The following is a 23028-nucleotide window of genomic DNA, read 5'->3' as shown; positions in this document are numbered from 1 at the left end:
CATGCGTACGATTTAATGTGAACTTCATAATACGATCTTGTGTCATCTGGAAAAGCTCACTAGAGTTATCATTTTTAGTTATGCACTATACAACAGTACTTCCAACTACACTGAAGTCGCTTCTTACGCGACTATTTTTACGCAAATTTCGGAATTTATGCGGTTTTTTACGCGAATTTCGAAATTTACGCGGTTTTTTTACGCGAATTTCGGAATTTACGCGGTTTTTTACGTGAATTTCGGAATTTACGCGATTTTCGGAATTTACGCGGTTGAAATCCATAAAGTTTTTTTTACGCAAAATTTTGGTTTTTTTACGCGAATTGTGGAATTTATGCGGTTTTGTTACGCGAATTTTGAAATTAACGCGGTTTTTTTTACCCGAATTTCGGAATTTACGCGTTTTTTTACGCGATTTTCGGAATTTACGTGGTTTTTTACGCGAATTTCGGAATTTACGCGGTTTTTTACGCGGTTTTGATTTACGCGGGACGTATCCTTCGCGTAAAAAGCGACTTGAGTGTATTTTGAAAAGCTTAGAGGTTGTTGAGAGGCTAATTTACAGAGACAGAGAGATTTTATAGATTACAGAGGCGCCTAGACACGCAAAAACCGCTAAATTTTGAACGAAAGCGAAGAGTTACCTTTATTTATGATGGTACTTTCCGTTTTGTTTCAACATTTAGCGGATTTTGAGTGTCTCAGCGCCTCTGTAATCAATAGTCTCTGTAGGCTAATTATTCCATCATTTTCTTTTACCGTATTGGTTTCGACTGTGGATGGTACTTAGGTTAAATATTCGACTTTTGCAGTCTCAAAATAATTTTAAATCGTTAGTTTGTTGTAAATCCGTAACGAAACTATGTTAGACTCTATAAAATGGAAGCTATTTTGGTGGTGTAATTGGACAACCTACTCTACCGAATATTGAGAATTGTTCAATAAAGTCCCACCGTCCCACACAAACATAAAAAATCTTTCAGTTCATCCAATTTTTCACTTTTCCTATCAAGTATTTACTTATTCCCAAGAAAAGAAAGCTTATGCCTGATTGCTATAGAGTTAACAAAAACAATTTTCTATCCACTAATGTAACCTATTTGAAGAATAAAGTGTTTTAAGGTTGCACTAGCTCTTGCAAGCAATTTCAAAGCTAATGTCTCTATCAGGTAGAACTTTTTATACAGACCCCATAGTGGTTCTTAGCCCCTTATTCAGCAACTCCGATCCCTACATCGTCGTGATACCAGCCGGAATACGCGCAACCTTAGCGAAGATCTGGTAATTAACCCCGGTGGAAACAATCGTCATACACTAACAGAGAAGGATACACTATGTTGTCTCGGTACTATAAGATAGCAGCCCCATCACAAGACTCGGTAGTGCGGTCCTAGTAAGGCAGCCTACCTAAACCAACCTTACTACAAATATTCAAGGGAATTCAGATCGGAACTGAAACTGCAACTCCTAAATTTCGCAGATGGCAACCCAGTTGACCACGATCCTGAGGAGTAAAAAGCGCCAAAAGGAGAACAGAGATCGACTTCAGAACAACTGTTTCGAACTAATGACTCGCGACAGTTTTACGCGAAAGCGTACCAACCTCGTAAGAGAGATAGCTCTTACCAAAACCTGACATGTGTACGGACGAGTGAGGGAGTCGAATCGCAAATAAGCGCGAGGTGGTTGACACGCGGAAGCAATTCTTCGATGGACATCTCAATGGCGAAGTTGCACAAGGAGGCGAAACGGAAGTTAACCTAGGGGTGCTCATGGAAGACAGTAATGTCCCAGCACCTGAACTCCGTGTTAGTTAAACAAGAAATCGGGTTGCTGAAGACCAACACTTGCTGAAGACCACTGGCAAGAATGGCAGAGCATTATAAACATGGCCGAGAAACACTGGCAACGGCTCTACACTAGGGAATTTCCAAATTTGTGGAGAGGGGAAGCTACCGGAGGAATGGATGGAAGGAGTGGTTTGCCCCATCAACAGAAAAGGTGATCGGCTCAACTACTGAAACTATCGCGGCACAACACTTGTAAACTCCGTCTACAAGGTGCTCTCCCAGATCCTATTACGCCAGCTGTCATCGATAGCACAAGGTTTCGTAGGATGCTATCAGATGGGTTTCATGTGGGCTCGCGCCGCTACGGACCAGATTTTTACCATCCGACAGATCTTGCAGCAATGTCTGGATTACAACGTGCCCACGCATTACATCTTTATTGATTTCAAAGCAGCATACGATACAGTCGATCGAAACCAGCTATGGCAGATATGTACAAACACGGTTTTCCGCGGACAAACTGTCTGAGTTGAGCTATATTGAATCGAGTGATGTATTTCGGATGCATCTCGGGGACACTCACGAGTCCCCTAGAGACGAGGTAACGGCTTATCCTGCATGCTATTCAACTTCGCTCTTGAGGGGGTGATCCGACGAGCGGACATCGAAATGGGAGGTGCGATTTTCAATAAGGGTGACCAGCTCCTAGGGTTTGTAGATGATTTTGTGACGGTGAAGGCAATCTACGCTAGACGCTGAAAATAAATGCGTCGAAGACCAAATACATGAAACGCTACAATCAAGAAGCATACGCCACCGTATGAAGTTGATCATGATACAAAACCCTTATCAGCTGTGACGCTGCTTACGGAGGACATACACGCCCTTGCCGTGTTCGAGCAGTAGGTGCTGCGGACGATATTTGGTGGAGTGCAAACTGAAAGCGGAGAGTGGCGAAAGCGTATGAATCACGAACTACAGTCACTGCTTGGAGAGATTCCCATCGTATCCATCTGGTGAAAGTCAGTTGGCTACGGTGGGCGGGACACGTCGTAAGGATGCCGAATGACAGTGCGACGAAAACGTAAACGAAACGTTGTTTCGTACTCTCTTCAATATCCAGATTTTGATTCTTGTTATAATCAATGAAACATTAAACTGTTTTACGTTCGAACGAACTTAACGAAAGATAGGGCGTCATTCCAAAAAAAGTGAAAATGCGAGCGTCTCGAAAAGTTGTTAGGTTGTAAGTGCTAATCACTTCTAGCGGTCTCCTGTCGATTTTTAGTAATATTACACCAATTTCTTGAAAATTCTTCTAGTCCCACTGCATCCAATAAACAAAACTATTCATTTTTGAGCTGCTTTACTAGCACAGACATCAGCTGGATTATCGTGAATTTCTCAATTTCACAAGCACGGACAACAACATTGTACATGGTCTTACTGCTTTGATATTGCTAAATAGTAATATTTGAACTTTGTAGGAAATTTTTGGTACAGTTTGTTTGAACAACACGGGAGTGAAATCTAGAATTTGGCATTCCACGGCTCTGTCTCTAGGTAAAATGACAACTTTATTTATCATATTTGTTTGAAAAGACACGAAAACTAATGGTTTTATGTTAATCATGAACAACAAATACATTGAAGTCGCTTTTTACGCGGTTGGTTTTATACGCGAATTTCGGAATTTACGCGGTTTTTTACGCGAGTTTGATTTACGCGGAACTGCGACTTGAGCGTAAAAAGCGGCTTGAGTGTAATTGTTTTGTTTGTTTGGAAAAACAAAATATTGTATATATAATTTAGTCTTTTGGATTCTATTATCAACATAATATTGCTCCTCCGTTCGATCACACCCTTCACAACGCCACTGCAGTTTCGAACCGGCAAATAAAGGGAAAACTTTAAACGGTTTGCGGTTTTCGAATGAATCTCCAAACGAGACGGGAAAGCGCCAATCGATAGTTGGCAATAGTTTCTGCAGTGGTGTTATTCGAAAATTGTTATTGCAAGTTATGGCAGTTACCATAAATTTCCACTCGTTTGCCAGACTGTTGGTTGGTTGGTTCAGTTCAGTGCGTGGGAGTCATGGAGGTCGATTGCCTTACTGTAGTGTATTTTTAGTGGTGTTTTTTCTATCGAAAGTTTATTTTTACACTTCACAATGCTTCAGAACATTTAAATACTAACTAATCTTTATATTTTCTTTTCAGATTTCACAACAGCACGATCAAAAGGTACGTCTGGAAAAAACGAAAACTCGCATATAAATGCAAAATTTTAAATCCCCGAAGGGGGAAAACCTTTCTCAATGTAAAATCAAAACCGCAAGCTGTTATTTTTCCACCGACATACGTTCGCTCGCTCAGACACACATCCGACACGTCACCGGAGAATTGTGGCATGCATATTTCACGAGCAAGGCTACATGTTTCCACCTGATAAAGCCCCTCAAACTTCCCTGTGCTCATACTTAAATGCGTGCAACGGGAAATCAAACAACCGAGAAGCGTCTGACGTCCGGCCAAGGAGCAGAGGACCCTTTTGTGCAAGCTCGCTCTCGTTGCTTACGGTACGGTACGGTGATAGTGCAAGGGTTGCAAAGTGTCCACTGAATCGGTAAACGAACTTTACCGACCGATTTAAATGAGTGTTTGGTTCCCTAGCTGCGTAGGTACCTATATGTACGATGGACACGAGCCCCGTGCCGTGACACGTGCAATTAAAAGCGACAGGGCTCTCGAGCTCCAAAAGCGTTAAATATTTAAATTGGTTTCCTCCGACAAATGGTTCCTGGTCGCACTGTGAGTGTATGCAGATTTGTTTTTTAAATTTTTAATGGAAATTTTAACGGGAGAGGATTTAGCGTTGTCATGTTTATTTGTTCGAGTCTATCTTTAAAGATAAAAAATCAGAGACCATATTTTAAATAGAATTGTACAGTTCGTTATCGCCAAATTATGTTGCTTAATTTTGGAAGGCATGCTAATAACAGTTAGCAAATTCAACCGGTTCTAAGGAATGCCTTTAGCTGCTAGATTGATGAAACGCTACGGTCATCAGTCAAACGCAAAAGAATGCTGCCAGAAGGCCACCGCCGCACCGGTTTTCCTTCCCATTCGAACCGCGTCAATCCTTTTAACGGTGATAAATGCCGCACCTTTTCCTCGTAAGCTCATTTGTCTTAAGCAAGAACGCCGGCTGGCTGGCTGGCTGGTCTATTTCTCGGCTGTATACCGGCCCATACCTACAGCGCAATATTGAGACCCCAGCGTCTCATTTCATTAGGCGTTATTACTAAATCGACATCTACGCGTGAGCGCGCCTGCACATTAATTTCGACATTTGCGACTCCGCGCTCCGATCGGAGTGAAGCGGAGTGTCACACCTTTTCGCAACATTCTAACGCGGCGCATTATTATTTTTTAGGTAACTCGCCTGCAAACGCTTGATTTATTAATGGAGTGCAAATGAACGACCCCCGGACAGCCAATCATCCGCGCGGCTGTTCCACGTGCCAGATTCCGTTTGTCTCTATCAATTTTCCAGATCAGCAGCGTTTTCCTTACAGCTCTTGCGAACCGGGCGAGCAACCCGGCGAGCTGCCAATTGAAGGGCTATTCAATCAGCTTGTCCACCAGCCAGCCAGCTGATGAGCGGTCTCGGTCGACTGTAAAAAAATTGAAAACAACCGTCAAGATGATTTATGCGATTTTAAATACAATCGCATCAATTAAGGCGACATCTGTGATGGGGCCGACGGCTGATGGCCAGATTACACCGTCGTCCGTCGTTCGTCGTCGTCGTCGGTGTCGCTTCAGACACTTGTAAATGCAAACCAATTCATAAACGTCCAACAGAAGTGTTCAATTAGGCGAACGGAAACTGGGAATTTGTAATTCATTTTTGACGAACAAATAGTTGCATTATGGTGCTTTCTACAACACTTTTTGTAAACTGTACAATGTTTTGAGGAATAACGACACTATTCTATTGAATAGTTGAACGTGGACATTTCTTAACAAATTTACAAGATACTTGCAACCACTAATCGGTAGTTTTGCTACGTATTGATTCAAATACAGAAACTAGCAGTATTTATTCGGTAGCGAATATTATTTTTGATTTGAAAAAAGGCTTCGTCCTTTGAGTCCAAGAACTAGTTTTTGATACCTTGCTGTGCCGCAAACCGTGTTTCCCTGAGTATGCCTTGCTTCAGACAATGCATATGCACGGCTCCGTCTCTGGTGGGTAGGGTTAGCATTTCCAGTTAATGTTTTCTAAGTAGTTTGACCAGTGTAACAAACAAGTGCGGTGGAGCGTTGTCATGATTGAAAATGACACACTCGTAAGCTTCAAGATAAAGTACTTATTTTATGTCTTCATTTGTCCCATTGGTTCTTGAAGTGAAGGAAAAATAAAGTTTAAATATACGATAACTTCGCAAAACCAGGTCCTAGAGATTTGCGGTTTGCAGAAAACGTGTGTTTTGATTGCTTCGATAATTGTCTAGAACAATGTATTCTTGTAAAATGCAACTGACCAAAGATTAGCATGAAAAACTAATTTTTAATGTACTTCCGAAGAAAATCCTCTATATAACTCTTCATCTGATAGAAATAGAAATTCCATTTTTTCAGCAACGTTGCTCTCTTTTATATTTTCTACAGCTTTTCCGAACAAACCATGTTTCTATCTGAGTAATTCTCGCTGAAACGGAGCCACTACTGACACGAGGAGTTCAAATATTGGAACTTTTGTACTTAATTGGTTGAAAGTGGTTAAAAAATGAGAATTACACGTTCAATACCTGGAAACAGTGGACCCCTCGATCGTCAAGGGGCCCGACATTCGCTACGTCCGAAGACACTTCTTATTTAACTTTCATGCACCTCAGATTTTTCTTCACAGGATGTTAGTTTTGGCCGTAACAATCAATTTAAAGAAGATATTAAAATATTCTATCTAGGATTTAAAAAAATTAAATTTTTAAGTTTATCTGGGGCCCAGACTGGGGGTCATCCCCTCTTAAGTGATCTTACCCGTTGTAATCGACCACCTCCGATTTCAACCAAATTTGGTATAATTGCTCATTCCGACACCACATTCAACCGAAAACCGGTACCGAAAACCAGGTCTCTGACAAGACGTCAGAAGAGGCTTATCGGTAACTAAAAACAGGTTCCTGTCAGGACATCATACTTTCGTAGCAATATCTTGTATTCTCAGTCAACTCACTGGTCGACTGCTGGACTGCTCGATTGCTCAACTGGTTGACTAGAGTGCTCGACTACACTGGTCAATTAGACTGCTCGATTTGATTGCTCGACTGGACTACTTAACTGAACTGCTCGATTGAACTGTTCGATTCGACTGCACGACTCAATTGCTTGATTGGACAGATCGACTTGACTGCTTGACTGAACAGCTCGATTTAACTGCTCGAGTGGACTACTCAACTCAACGACGTTCGATTAGACTGCTCGACTGTACTTAACTCGACTTAGCTGTTCGATTCGACGCTCGACTCAACTGCTCGATTCAACTACTTGATTCCACTGCTCGACTACTACTCGACTCAACTGCTCGACTCGACTTCTCGAATGAACTGCTTGACTCAACTACTCGATTGAACTATTCGAACCGGCTGCTCGACTCAGCTGCTCAGCCCGATTGCTCGATTCAACTTTAACGATACATGGTATTGATGACAAAGCGCAAGTCGATATAATTTATACCGATTTGAAAGCAGCATTTGACAAGATTGACCATATAATACTGCTAAATAGGCTGACTCGTCTTGGTGTATCTGCGCAATTGATTGCTTAACTAGAATCTTACTTTACGGAGCGTGAGCTGCGGGTGAAGATTGACGGTTGTATATCACGACCTTTTACAAATAGTTCTGGAGTCCCGCAGGGTAGCAATCTGGGACCACTGTTGTTTATTTTATTTTTTAACGATGCTGCTCTGACTCCGAATGGAAGTCTCAAACTAGTTTATGTGGATGATCTGAAGCTGTACATAGTAGTACACACACGAGAAGATTGCTGGCGCTTACAAAACTCGCTAATATCATTTGCTGATTGGTGTCAACGAAACAAATTAATTATCAGTGTGGAAAAATGTCAAGTGGTCACGTTCCATCGCAAGGTACATCCAATTTTGTTCGACTATAACATCGACGGCGTTACTCTTACTAGAGTTACAAAAGTGACGGATTTAGGAATTGTACTTGACTCAAAAATGTCGTTCAACTTACAATGTTCAACAATCATATCGAAAGCATTACGATAGTTCGGTTTTGTCGCCATGATTGCGAAGGATTTTTCGGACCCATATTGTTGGAAGTCGCTGTACTGTGCTCTCGTTCGTCCAATTTTGGAAAATGCGTGGCAAATCGTATGGCATCCTTACCAAGTTACATGGCGTCTAAGGATTGAACGTGTCAGAAACGGTTTATTCGTTTAGCGCTAAAAAATTTGCCTTGGCGAGATCCTAATAATTTGCCTAATAATAGATGCCGGCTGTTGGGCTTAGATACTCTAGAACGACGACGGAAACTTCAGCAGTCACTGTTTATTGCGAAGTTAATTAATAGTGAAATTGATGCCCCCGAACTGCTCTCAATGTTGAATTTTCGCATACCAGGTAGATCTCTTCGGAATACGAGGTTATTACAACCAATTTTCTATCGAACGGTGTTTGACTACCACGAACCAGTCTCAGCGTGCATCCGTGCATTTACAACCGTTAAAGAGCATTTCGAGTTTGACGAACCGACTGAGCGTTTCAAAAGTAGAATTAAGTCATTGTTAGTTTAGTGTAGTTTTTTTCATTCAGACACCATCATTGTCAGATGAATTAATTTCAAATAAACAAATAAACAAATAAACTGGTGGACTAGATTACTCGATTTGTTTGCTCGACTCAACTGACAGCTTGATTCAACAGCTCGACTAGACTGCTCAACTTAGCCACTCAACCCGACTGCCCGACTCAACCGCTTGACTTAACTGTTTCATTCGACAGCTCGACTTAACTGCTCGACTGAACTACTCGACTGAACTGCTCGACTCAACTGTTCGACTTAACTGCTTTTTTTTTTTTTTGTATTGTTTATGCAGGGAGAAAATCTTCATAGACAGCACCTTCGCGGTGCCGAATAGGATTCACATGGTGCCAACATGCGCCTACCTACTAAAAACTCTCCTGCTGCCCGTTCCTGAACCCCTCCCGGAACTACCGTTAGGTTTTACTTCAGGAGGGAGGACGTGCCGAAGCACTCCGACTTGTCCGTTGCGTGTGTGGGTCCACACAACATCCTTGCCATTTCATACCGCCACTACCCTTCGCCTAGGGCCTGGGCTGCCCAATCAGCCCGTTACTGACCCTAGCAAGCTATGTCGGCCCTGTCGTTGCAAACGTTCTAGCCGTTGCAACTCCGTTATCACCGCGGTTACCGCCCTATCGACGGCACCCCATGCACGCTGCTCAGCGCACATTCTCTGCACGATGTTGTCGGCGTTGGTGTCTTCTCCAACGACCGCAAGCATCACCTGCCGAGTGGACGTAAACCGCGGGCAGTGAAAAATCACATGCTCCGCCGTTTCCTCGGCTACCGTGCAAACGGGGCAAAAGGGTGAATCTGCCCGCCCGCGCGTATGTAGATACTTCTTAAAGCATCCATGACCCGACAGAAACTGGGTAAGGAAAAAGTTTACCTCACCATGACCTCTGCCGATCCAGGACGATATGTTCTGGATCAGCCTATGGGTCCACCTACCATGGTCGGTGCGATCCCATTCCGCCTGCCAACGCCTAATAGAGTCCAGCCTAACTCTGTCCCTAGCGCCCCTGACGTTCCTCTGCCTATGGCACTCGATATCCTCACCTAGGAGTATGCATATTGGAATCATGGCTGCAATAACCCCAATCGCATCCAACGATATGGTACGGTAGCCGCACGCAACGCGCAATGCTAACAGCCTGAACACCTTGTTCAGACATGCCTGATTGCGCTTACTCTCCAAAGCCGGGGCCCACGCCGATGCACCGTATCGTAGCACCGACATGGCAACGCTGGCCATCAGGCGTCTCTTACTGCTGCTAGGACCGTAGCCGTTCGGCATGATCTTAGACAGAGCAGTGACCGCCGTTGACGCTTTACCACAAGCATAATCCACATGACTGGTGAAGTTCAGCCTGTTGTCTGTCATGACACCCAGGTACTTCACACTTCGTTTGGAGACAATCACCTGTCCCCCCACGATTATTTTTGCCTCTATGGCCGACTTTCGGTTGCTGACCATCACAGCTTCCGTCTTATGGTGGGCCAATCGCAGATTGACGCCCGCCATCCAACCCTCTATTATGCTTATGGCGTCTGATGCCAGCATTTCCACCTCCTCTAGAAACTCGCCTACCACTGTAAGGACTATATCATCGGCGAAGCCAGTGATATCGACCCCAGTGGGTAGTTCGAGCCTCAGCACCCCATCGTACATGGCATTCCAAAGCGTGGGGCCGAGAATCGAACCCTGTGGAACACCCGCTGTCACTTTGTACCTCTTCGCCCCGTCCGCCGTGTCGTACACTAGCGTCCGGTTCTCGAAGTAACTCTTAAGCAACCTGCATAGATGATCCGGTACCCTCATCCTATGCAGCGCTACCGCAATTGCACCCCAGTTAGCGCTGTTAAAGGCGTTTTTGACATCGATTGTGACTATGGCACAATACCTGTCGCCTCGCCTTTTCCGTTTCATAGGCTTCTCGGCCCTCTCCACTACGGACTTTATGGCATCTACAGTGGACTTCCCCTTACGGAAGCCAAACTGCGTGTTTGCCAGTCCATCATCACTTTCCACTACAGGCGTCAGCCTGTTTAGGATTACCCGCTCTAGCAATTTGCCTAGCGTGTCCAATAGGCAAATTGGCCTGTACGACGAGGGATCACCAGGCGGTTTCCCCGGCTTTGGCAGCAGTACCAATCGTTGGACTTTCCATTTGTCTGGAAATTCGCATACCTCTAGGCAACTCTGAAGCGTCTCTCTAAACATATCGGGATATGCTTGGATCGCCGCTTTGAGTGCCTCATTCGGAATCCCGTCAGGACCGGGCGCTTTCTTCGATTTCAAACCCCTGGCAATTACGATGAGTTCCTCATTCGTGACCGGAGTGAGGACATCATTCGATTGACCGTACGGGGTCGGAGGCCACCAAACTGGATCGTGTTGCGGAAAGAGCCCTTCCACGATGACTTTCAGCTTTTGGGGGCAGGTTTCCTGCGGCGCAGATGTACCCTTCATCTTTTTCATTACCACCTGGTATGCACCACCCCAGGGGTTTGAATCCGCATCGCGACATAGCTCCTGGAAACAGGATTTCTTGCTACGCCTAACCTCCTTCTTAAGCGCCGACCTTGCCGCTCTAAGATCAACTCCCCGAGCTTCAGCATCTGCATCGGTCCGGGCCCTCTGCGCTAGCCTTCTCGCTCTGTGGCACCTGGAACGGGTGCGACTTAACTGCTTGACTGAACCGCTTGACCCGACTGCTCGACTGGACTGCTCGATTAAACTGATCGACTCGACTGCTCGGTTCAACTGCCCAACTCGACTGCTCGACTCAACTGGACTCACCTTGGCTGGACTGCTTGACTGAACAGCTTAATTTAACTGCTCGATGTGACTGCTCGACTCAGCTGCTCAACTCAACTACTCGACTCAATAAACTCGAATCTCGAATAAACTGTTCGACTGGCCCACTCGACTCAACTACTCGACTCGACTGCTCAAATGAACTGCTCGGCTCAACTGTTAGACTCAACCGCTTGACCCGACTGCTTGACTAAACCATTCGATTCGACTGCTCTACTTAAGTGCTCGACTACACTACTCGATTCAACTGCTCTACTGGACTACTCGAATTAATTGCTCGGTTGAACTGCTCGAATGGACTGCTCGATTTAACTGATCGACTTGATTGCTCGACACGAATACTCGATTCAACTGCTCGACTCGACTACGCGACTCAACTGCTCGACCGGACTGCTTAACTGCTCGATTTGACTGCTCGACTTGACTGTTCGACTCGACTGCTAGACCCAACTGCTTGACTCGATTGCTTGATTCGACTGTTCGACTCGCCTGCTCAACTCGGTTGCTTGTCGCGATATTATATGGTCGGTGTGAAATCAGACCGGACCAAGATGCAAAATTTTAAAAAATGAGTTAATGATAGCAAACGATCAAGAGTTTTCTATTCACAACTAAATGAACTTAATGAATGACTAAATGAATGCTCATTTAGTTACTAATGACGTACTAGCATTGTAGCATCGTAATCGTAACTACAACAGATACAGCAAAACTTTATTCAGCAAATTGAAGATGATAACTAGTTCTACAAATATTCCATATATGACTTTGTCAAATTTTGCTCGTCTGAGACGCTACTGTCAAATGAATCAAAATTGAGTGAAAGTGAACGAACAAGCCCTGATCAGCATATTTGTCTACTTGATACAGCTCATGGTTCTTGCGCCAGCGCCACATTTCGATTTCCATTTTGCTACCAAGCACTCGTCGCGCCGGTCAGCTTCCTTTAGCGTCCCTGATTCATATCCGTACAGTGCCACCGGGAGGATTAGTGTTCTGTAGAACGCCAGTTTTGTGCGAATTTGCAAACTACAAGACTTCCGCTGGCTACGTAATCCGTAGAAATCCCGATTCGCGGCGGTAATTCGTCATTTCTCTTCACGGCTTACGTTATCCGGGAAACCAAGAAGCTTGTAAGATTTCGTGATGCTAGTTCCATTTCTTTCCACGTTTGCTCTTCGTATTGCACCATCTAAGGCTGTTGAATAACAGGTAAGAGAGGGCATTCCCTTGCTTCAGTCCAGCCAACGAAAACGATGGAGGTACCCGCTATTCTAACGCATGATTTGGACCCATCCAGCGTCGCACGAATCAGCGTCGGACTAGATTCGTCGGAAAACTATGTTCTACCATTATCTGCCAAAGTTCATTTCGTTTAACTAAATCGTACGTCGCCTTGAAGACTACAAACAGATAATGTGTCTGCGAAACTTGTCTAGTAACTGACACAGAATAAACATCTAACCCGTCGTGGAGCGATCCTCACGAAAACCAGCTTTGTACTCGCCGGCGAAGGACTCCGCTAACGGTCTCAGTCTACAGAACAGGATACGCCTGGAAAGCATCTTATATGCAGAATTGAGTAATACAATGGCCATCCAACCATTCCTTTTTTCTCCCAGATCCTGACAATGATCCGGTAGATTGCTTCGTTCGGCCGCTCATTCCCCCCTTTTAGAAGTTCAGCCGGAATACCATCCTTCCCAGCAGCCTTACCGTTTTTCAGCTTGTTGATTGCCTTCTTAACCTCCTCCTATGTTGGTGGCTCCACAGCTTGGTCCGCGCACACAATTCCTACCCTGTTTCTGCTAATCTCCATGTTTACCTCTCCATTAATCCATATGAGGAAGTGCTTCTTCCACCGTTTTGTCAGTACATGATAGGCATGGCAAAATTACTGCACCTCTCCATTTTGTAGAATCTGCGTGTGTCGTCACTGGCGAATCTCTCCTCCGAGCTGGGGAGCATGTGCTCCTCGTACACGCATTTTTTTAGACGATGGGATCTTTTTTTCGCAGTTCTAGTCTCTCTATATCTTTCTCTGTTCTGACGTGTAGCCGCAGTGAGGATGCGACTTCTGGTCTGCGCCTGATTCATCTCATCTGTCACCCTCTGGCATTCAGCATTAAACCAGCAGTTACATCCAGCAGAGTTACAGCAGCAGATCCTCCACAACCCATTTATATCTTCTCCCCTTTCTTCCTGCTGTTCTGCAATCAAGCTTTCTGGCGTATTTCGCTACCACGCCATCTGCCGTCAACTGCTGGACGTTGAAATGTAGTTTTCTCTCAGTGCGAGCATTCCTCGCGATCGACAATCTTACGCGAGTCTTGCGAAATAGTGGTCAGAGTCGATATTTGGTCACCGAAAAGACCATCGATGACATCCGAAGAATCCGAAGAGTTATAGTCCTCATTTGGATGCCTTGAGGTGTGTTTTCGAACAGTCAGACGTAGTGAGTAGGTGCTAGAGAAGGCCATTCCTCTGGCCAAGGTGTAATTTGTGAGCCTCAGACCGTTATCGTTGGTCCACAGTTGAAGGCTAAAAAGAGCAAAACCGTGGGCTTACCGTCATTAGACATTACCTTTCTTTATCGACAGACTTCGCAGCCGGCTGTTACAGTACAGGAAAATTACGGGGGCCAGTGTAACGATCCAACTGACTCTATCTAGCAAGCACTGCCGCAAGCACCGAGATTCGAACATACGACGACTGGCTTGTTAGACGCGGTCAAGTTGAAGGCTATGTCTTCCAATGAGAGGACGGAAGAATTTCTCCCTCCCGATCTGCACATTTGCATCTCCGATGATGATTTTCACGTCACATTTTGAGCACTCTCCATAGGTGCTCTCGAGTCTAACGCAGAGGCCATCCTTAGCATCATCGGATTTATCATTTGTCAATGCATATACGTTGATTAGGTTAGAGTTGAAGAATTCGCCCTGAAATTCTCAACACACATACTTATTAGGCCATCTACCGGATTACTTTTGCTTTCCCAACACTACGAAACCGACTCTATATTCTGCCTGTACACTGCCACTGTGGTAGATGTGGTACTTGATAGAAGTGCCTGCAATAGGGTCTACTGCACGGAACTCTCTTTCTCCGAAATTTGGCCATAGACCTTTTTGAATGGCAACGATTCCGAGTCGATGTAGCTCTCGAGCAAGCAAGCAAGCTCGTGCTGGTTCATGGAGAGTTCTGACATTTCAGGTATCAATTATCCAATCGTTATCCTTATCCAATAATCGTTTCCTTGTTCTATACCGTGCTCTATGCCGATTGATCAATTACATATTTCCATTTTCGTTTCTCGTACTAAATGGGGGTGTCGGTATACTACCTTACCGGGATCACGATGATGGGTCTACTATGTTAGGTGTAGTTTGCTGAATATAGCGTTTCATATTTAGCCGCTTGCTCCGAGTCAGGCACTGTTTGAGCCGCCCCTCAACTGGGGCACAGGCGCTCAGGTCCGTACTTCCAAGCTGCTCCAGTATGTACATGAAGTATTTCTAGGTCTGGTGATTGATCGACATCATTTACTTAGATCTTCGAGGAGCCGCTTGGTACGGGCTTGAAAGAGCCAGAGCTATATTTGACACTTCTTCCAGGTAACTCTCCCCATTATTCATACCTACCGCTGTGAGACGCTTGCATAAATTTTAATTTGGATTGTATTTCATGTAAAGTATATCCATAATGTTTGTCTTAAGTTAGTTTAATTCAAATGTTTCTCCCTCTGCTTTAGTTACCAGTCGCAATCGTTGCTAAAAAGCGTTACAGCTCGCACGCACGATATCCTGAAGCATTTCATACCAAATCTTCTCCAAATGTTGCTTAAAAGTATCCACAGTCAGTCCTTCGGTGCTTCCTAGTTCGCCCAGCGCGTTACCCTATGGATAGAAGTCGAGTGGATTTAAATCAGGCTACGAAGATGCAGGCCACTCTTTCGAAGAAATAAAATCCGGGAAATTATTCTCGCACTTAGCCTGTGTGGCTTTCGCCTGGTGAGACGGTGCAGAATCTTGTTGGTATCGGGTTGGTGCATTCTTGTAGTGTTTTTTGACGATGGAAAGCAAATGGCTCGATGGAAAGCCAAAAACATCGATGGAATATTTAGTGTTGATTTTAACACCAGATCAATGAATAGCAATGGAATTTGCAAATTATTCTTGACTCTCTTAAATACTTTTACTTTTTTCGTAGACTTATTTAAATTGTTTAGTTAGTAAATAAATCTACAACTGTTTCCAGACAAACTAATGCTAGTCTATACTATTTCACAAAAATGTCGTTTAAACCCGTTTCTGAGCTTTGACCGGAAATTATTGCTTGAATAAAACATTAGCAGTTACTTTCCAAGCTACAGTCCTCGGATCCTAAATTTACACTGTCCTCCATCGTAAGTTTTCTAATTGAACCGAGAAAAACCTAGCAAAAAGGTCGGTAGGTACTAATACCGGTAGCGAATTGCATAAATCTCGAATCTAGGCAGCATGCAATGACAACAGCCGCCGGTACGAACCAAGGGACACAGAGATAGAGACAGAGAGCGGGCCCAAGAAGGCAAAAAAAAGATTGTAACACCGAATCTAACTTGTGACCACAATTTACATAATTAGTGTAATTTTTAAGGGAGCCTGCGCGCCCACTCGCCCACCCAACAGACATGCCGGGGCGGTGTTCCGTGACCAACGTCCCCGGCCTTGCTTGAAAACTTTCCGATTCCGAGCTGGATGGGTGGCAACGACGGTGGCGATGGTCATGTTCGCGTGAAAATTTATGCAAAACAGTTTCGCGTGTCGTTGCCTGTCTAATTGAAGGTGCTTTGGATGCAGACTCAACATTGCACACAGGTGTGAAGCGGGTATCTGTGTCATAATTAGACGTCTCGGCTGGCTACAAATTAATGTTTGCCGCTTTTTTATTATTTGGTTGACGATTGAAATGGTGGTGTGCCTTAAACGAAAGAGATGCTTTTTTTCCGATTAGTTTATTCCCAGTTAGGACAAACCATGGGAAACCATAAAATTCTTTACAACTTCATTGCCTTCAAGCAAAATATTGCACACCACTGTTCGTAACATTTTTTCTCTGTCTCCGTTTGTTTCGACCATTGCTCGGATTGGCTTGGCGGCGACAGTGATAAGCACCTCGACGAAAAGATGATCGATTGTCATCATATCTGCAGCATTCCATTCCAGTCTGCCTTGCCAATCGCACACGAGTTGTAACATTTTGTCATTATTATGAATCGTGAGAAAAATTCCAAACAAACTCTGGTCTGGGTTGAAGGACCTGCTCCGGGTGCTTGGGGTCAATGTTGAACACCTGGCACATGTAACTTAATCGCCTGTGTCGGGCAATTGAGAAGATGAATCATCCGAATCCCCGACTAGATGACGCTGAACGACGTCCCACGTCGTTCCACTTGCTGTGGAAATCTCTTTTCCAACCGTACTTAGCTGTTTCAACACGAGAGGAAAAATTCAATTGGACGAAAATTATTTGCACGTTCGTTTTGATCTTGTCTATCTGGGGTAAATTTTCAACCGTAGAAAGCAAAACGGCATTCCTAGTATAGTCGCCCAGATCCAACGAGAATTATGTGCAGTTATGTAATTTGTCTTGCTGTGTCTCGTTATTTACCTTCCACACTCTGCCTTTGCTGATGCCTTCCTCGGCTCCTGGGCCGCAATCTCGTCGTGGTGGCCACGAAATGCTGAAATTGGAAAACGAAAATCAACGTGCTGTGCCGTGGCAAGAAGGGCTGAGCATAAATTTAATGAAATTGAAATTTTTACGACAAGCCTCATTGGCTCACGACACAAATACCTTCCCGGGGTTGTTGCTTCGGAAAATAAAAACGGGTGGAACGAACGAAAACAACAGCGCGCGAAAAAAAAACAGTGTTTGTAGGTTAGCCAATGCGCGTGATCTCTCCGCATAAGTATGCGCGGACCGACCAACCGACCGACCGGTTGGGTTGTGTCCTCCCCTTCGGCGGACGGTCGGTCGGTCCCTTCAGCAGCAGCGGCAGTTTTTCCATATACGGGCCGCCCGCTGCTGTCAGCTGGTGTGTACCGTTTTGCAGCCCGCAACCGAGCTTGGTTTGGTCCATTTCTTAGTTGGAATTCTTGTCTTGTCTTGTCTTGTCGCTTTTTGTGTATGGCAAATATTATTGATTACAACCTGTTGGCCACTGTTTGCCGAACGGGCTGTGCCCGATGTCGACAGACTGGTTCGCACAAAGGACTGCCGAGTTGGGGAATATTTTATCTAAAACAGGTTTAATGGGGCAATAATTCAACACGTCTAGAACTGCGTCGTAGATGACTTGAACCAGAAATTTAGCTATGAGTTTAATTTTAGAAAATAAATAATAATCAGTTAAGTTTTTGAACAGATCAGAAGAATGGCGAAAGTTTCTGACACACTTTCAAAAGAAGCAAAATTACGACTCTTCGAACTTTTTCCAGCAGCAAGGCTTCAGTGGCAAGGGAAAATCTAGACCGCTTCTTAGTCATCGTTTTTCTTTCACCTCATAAATCCCTAGTCATGCAAGTTCCCCAAGCCGCACGGAATGATAAATATCCGTTCAGCTCGATCCAGTTTCACAATCTGCAATTAATTATATACTCATTGTTGAAGGACACCCTGACGATCCGGTCCGTGGTAATGCTACTACGCTGCATTCGGAGTTCCACTTATCCCGGAAGGAATTGAAAAAATTAGCTTAATCACACTTCCTTTACTCGTGTCTGTATAAAAATGTTTAACTAGCACAAAAGTCCATAAAAAGAAGGGATTATCCTTCCGCTTCGTTTGAGGCTTTCGCTGTAACCATAATATAGCGAAATGAGTTGCATAACCATAATGTTTTACAACAGTTTCCGTTTTTTTTTTCTTTGCTATTACAACTGATGCTGAAAAATCATCCAGCAGGATATAGCTTTGCACACTGCAGCCACATGAACGAGCACCATTCTTCCATTACAAATCCTCACGCTTCGTTAGCCAGTACTCATAGCCGGCAATTAGCCGGATCATTCAAGGAACTTCAAGGCGGAGGATACACCGTGATTGTTTTATTTCGTACTCCTCCTGCGCCGTTTAGTAAACTACACCCGAAGAAGCCGTCATCTGCTGGTGTGGTGCGTTAATTTCGACCGTTTGGAGGAAAACTTTTTTTCCGAATTTGCTGTTTCACCAGCATCTGCGTGGATCTGTGCCGGCTGTTGGGGCACGAAAGCTTCATACATGGTCATTTGCAATACCAGGGCTGATCCATTTCTAGGCATATTAATTGGTTGGCTTGAGCGACCGTAATGGAACCTTGTTAGTAATGGTATGCGGAATAAATGGTTGTTATAATTATCGTAACAACCTAGGAAAATAGATTTTATGGCTTCACGATATGTCGTTGAGTTAGATTTTATTGACTACCGGACAAATTATCTGTCATTGGTTTGTCACTCTGAAACTGAATACAAACCGATAACTATTCTATGCACATTGGGACGGTTTAGTAAAAGTACAACTGGTATTCATATATCAGTCGTTTCAGCTGAAAACTCTGAAAGCACCGCCTTGTGTCCTTTAATTCCCATCCTGAGTTATCCAATTTTTACGCTTCAACTTCTGCCTGGTTAACTCCGCCTTTCCTTACGACTTACTTCAACCGATTTCACTCACTGCCTAGCGGAACGAGAGATTCTACTGTTTAAATACTCCTTTTGAACAGTACGGATATCTAATGTAAATCTCTGCCTCTTGAACCCCTTTTTTCCTGAACATACACCGAAACTAGGGTATGTATAGAGAGAAACGAACGACCCATTCCACTTGCACCCATTCAACCTCTTACTTCCGCAACGATGATGACGATTCGCGCACGGTATGTTTACGACGCCGGCCGGATGGTGACTTTTGTTGAGTGTGGGCTTGGTTGGACCTGGGCTGCTGCTGCGTGCTTCTGCTCAAAAGTGCGAATTACTTTACCTTTACCTATTTTAGTCGTACCCTTCGCTTTGCTTCGCGGGAAGTTCCATTCTGAAAAGCCGACATAAATTACCGTGTAATGGTAGATGTTTTATTAGCTTAGGTTAATGGAAGCTGGGGGGCGAGTCGTAATTTATGCCACCGCACCGCCTGCCTTGCCGGAAACGGAGGGATTAATGCGTGCGGCATTACGAGAGCGGGTAAGTTGGATAGCTTATTTTGGAGGCTTGACAAAACGATCCTGTCGATTGGTTACAATAATGTGCAAAGAATAACTGGTAATTACCACGTATTACAGACGTGTACATACCTAAAACTTTATCATATACAGCAGGATTTCGAGTTTGGCAAAAAATGCGTGTCGCCTATGTTGCTAAAATCGAAACCGTGCCAAAATCGAGACCCTTTTTTGAATGTAAGTTTGTTAAAAATCGACTAAAAGTTATTAAACAACGATTGCAACCTTTTTATGTTTACAAAATCCACCAAGAGCTATCCGTGCGGCGCAAGTAAGTTTTTGGCGAACTGCGGTAAGACGTCGTCCTACGGCTATAAAAATATTATTGGTCGAAACATTCTATACCCGCAAACTTTTTTTTCATGAACACACTTAAGGCGAAACCAAAAGTGGCTAACGTTATTGTGTTAGTGCGACAAACACTGTACTGTACATCTCATGTGTTCGTCAAAAACCTAAACGTTTATTTGAATATTGTATCAGTATTGGTAATATATGTCAAATAGCGGAGCTTGCAAACATAAACAGCTGATCCGCAGCCAACCGCACTGACTACAAACATCGCAAAAAAGGGTTTGTTTTCTTTATAAAGGCATTCCGATTCAATCAACATTAACAGCAGCAACTGAATAATGCGTAGGACCACTAGGATGTTTAATTAATCCGCTTGCATCGGATTGCGTTTTTGATTCCTGCGTTTGCGTTTTGTTTGTTTACTTCACTCTAAGCTCATCGATGCGGCGAAAGTTGAAAGCTCTTTAAAAGCTCATTGATGTGACGAAAGTTCGATACTGTGTTGCTGCTTTTCCGGAAATCGCTAGTTCAACGAAATATGTGCGCAACCAAATATCTATTAACTAATTCCAGATTATACGTTTTATGAACACTTAATGATCTATATGATCAATTGAATTTATTTTCCATTAGCAATTATGTTTTGCTGAGCGTTTATTGAGACATAGCAGATCGATAAATTGAATTACAAGTTTTAGGAAATTATAACAGCGCTGGAAGTACTGATTAGGTGGCGAAAGCGTGCTCTGCCAATACAGATGCATTTTTAAGGCACAAAACAATACATGCTTCGAATGGTAGCCATTTACCCAGCCATCTTTGAGCCACTTTCGGTTTCCCCTTAAGGCAAAATTTTTTCGTAATTTAAAGTATGTATGCGGAAACTGACTGATATTTAAGCAGATTTTTGGAAGTCAAATATTTTTTGTGTTGCCAAAAACGGATACTTTTGTTGCCAAAATCGAGGCATGCCAAATTCGAAATCCCACTGTAATATGCTTCAAATGTAGGTATGTAAAGTGAGAGCCTTCGGATCAAAAGCACTTCATGGAAAATGACAAAAAATGTATTTGCATAGATTGTTTATAACGGTAGTTTCCATGTAGGACTACGTCGTATGACAAAGTTTAGCTAGTCCAAGTGTGCCCAAAAAATCTATCTCGAAAAGTGCTCAGGTTTTGAACGCCAAAAACATAGCGGTTTCCTGATCAATTTTATCCCAAATCCCAAATGAACGCGTCGACCCAATGAAAAAAAATATTGATTATTGAGGACGCTTCATTGAAAACTTGAAAATAATAAAGCATTGTTCAATTGGAAATTTTCGTGCCGTGATTGGTTGGAAAATACGACATCAAAGTTTTTGGGAAAAAAGGTGACAGAATCTCCTTGTCCCAACAGGTCGAAGATTCTTTACGACAATTAAGTCTAGACCAATTTGATGTCTCTGCTTGGGAAGTATGCCTGAAAAAGTGACAAAACCCGCTCGTCCCAACAAGATTTCTTACGACCAGAAACGCCAGAAAAACTTTCTTGTCCCAACAAATTGAAGATTCTTTATACGACGATTAAGCATAGACCAATTTGATTTTTGTGTTAAAAAAGCGCGCTACAGTTTTAGTGTTCGATTGTAATACGATTCTATATGTTAGTAATCGCTGAAAATGGGCCACTACTGACGCGAGGTCTTCAAATATTCGAACTTTTGCGTTTAATTGGTTGAAAATGGTGAAAAAATAAGAATTACACTTTTTATACCTCGAAATAGTGAACCCCTCGTTCGCCAAGGGGCCTAACAGTTTCAAGAAAAGTTGAATTTGGAGCAAATCTTGAGATCTATATCTTGTGTTGTTTCATAAATTTGCCATGAAAAAACTAACAAATGGCTCGGTTCTGTAAAGAAGAAGAACAGGGCTTTCAAATGGAGTAAAAAATTTTTTGGCGGTCATCTTGGATTTGGTCGCCATATTGAATTTTATCAAAAAATCGCCGTTTTCACCATGAGCCCCCCAACAGATTTTCATTTTAAGACTAACATTGGAAAGCTGAGAAAAAATGCTAGAAGAAACATTCATAAAATTAGGTGTGCAATGGCAATAACTGAATAAAACAACCAGTTAGTTGTAGCAAGGTTCACAATTTTCATTTAATTATTGTGATACTAGCTGAGTGCCCGATCTTACTCAGGGCGCCTTTGTCTCACAGCCACTTGTACATCAGTTATTGAAACCGAAATGCTTCTTCTTCTTCAGCAGCATAGAGCCGGGGTGACTCGTGCTGTTTCAAGCACTCGTCTCCATTCAACTCGGTCTTGGGCCACTCGTCGCCAATTTCCTAGTCGTCTCAGAAGTCGCAAATCGCTTTCGACCTGGTCGAGCCATCGTGCACGTTGAAAGGCAGAAGGAAAAGTTAGTTCGTTTATGTGCTCCAAATACCTTCTAAATACGGTCAACCACTCGGCAGGGTCATCAGTTTCTGTGAGGCAAACAGATGCAAAGGTGCTGTTAGAATGGCGCCGGTGGAAAAGCTACCAGGAAACCTGGCAAAGCTTAGCAGAATTGAATTTTGTGAAAACCCCAAGATAGAATATGTTAGGACCTTCTTTAAAATCATTGTTTTGATCAATACTAACATCCTGTGAAAAGAAATCTGAGGTGCTTGAAAGCTAAATAATAAGGGCTTTCGGACATAGCGTGTAGTGTTATGATAATCAAACGAGCGTATAGAGTGGTATACCTCTTCAAATTTGCATACATTCATACATTACATCTTCATAAAAATCGCCAAGAATTTGAAATTGTTTCGCAGTGGTCAGTGTTGCTAATTTAATTTTGTTCTAATCATTCATGAAGCAAATGATCAATCGCAATGTTCGTTAATGATGCTGTGGTGTTCAGGTTCTGAAAATTTTAATGTAAAGGATCTACATCGCTTGCTTTCGTGCCTCGTTCATTGCAAAACTTTGACAACATTTTTCCGAAGCCGTGATCATAACGCTGTTTTTAAATCGATAACGCTGTCTGTATGTTCCTTATGG

The 23028-nt window shown here is 43.5% G+C and overlaps 1 protein-coding gene across 1 annotated transcript in view; it reads left to right on the top strand.

The window, feature by feature from the left end:
* Positions 1-23028, top strand: part of LOC128744753 (zinc finger CCCH domain-containing protein 13) — a 273853-nt gene that overhangs the window by 151932 nt on the left and 98893 nt on the right. Inside the window, exon 3 of the mRNA XM_053841966.1 lies at positions 4010-4033. The gene's annotated coding sequence lies outside the window, so the exon portion shown is untranslated. The remainder of the gene's footprint in view (positions 1-4009; positions 4034-23028) is intronic.

Source organism: Sabethes cyaneus, chromosome 3, assembly GCF_943734655.1.
Source record: "Sabethes cyaneus chromosome 3, idSabCyanKW18_F2, whole genome shotgun sequence".
Lineage (NCBI taxonomy): Eukaryota > Metazoa > Arthropoda > Insecta > Diptera > Culicidae > Sabethes > Sabethes cyaneus.
The sequence above is the reverse complement of the archived record's forward strand: the minus strand, read 5'-3'. Positions and strand labels throughout refer to the sequence as shown.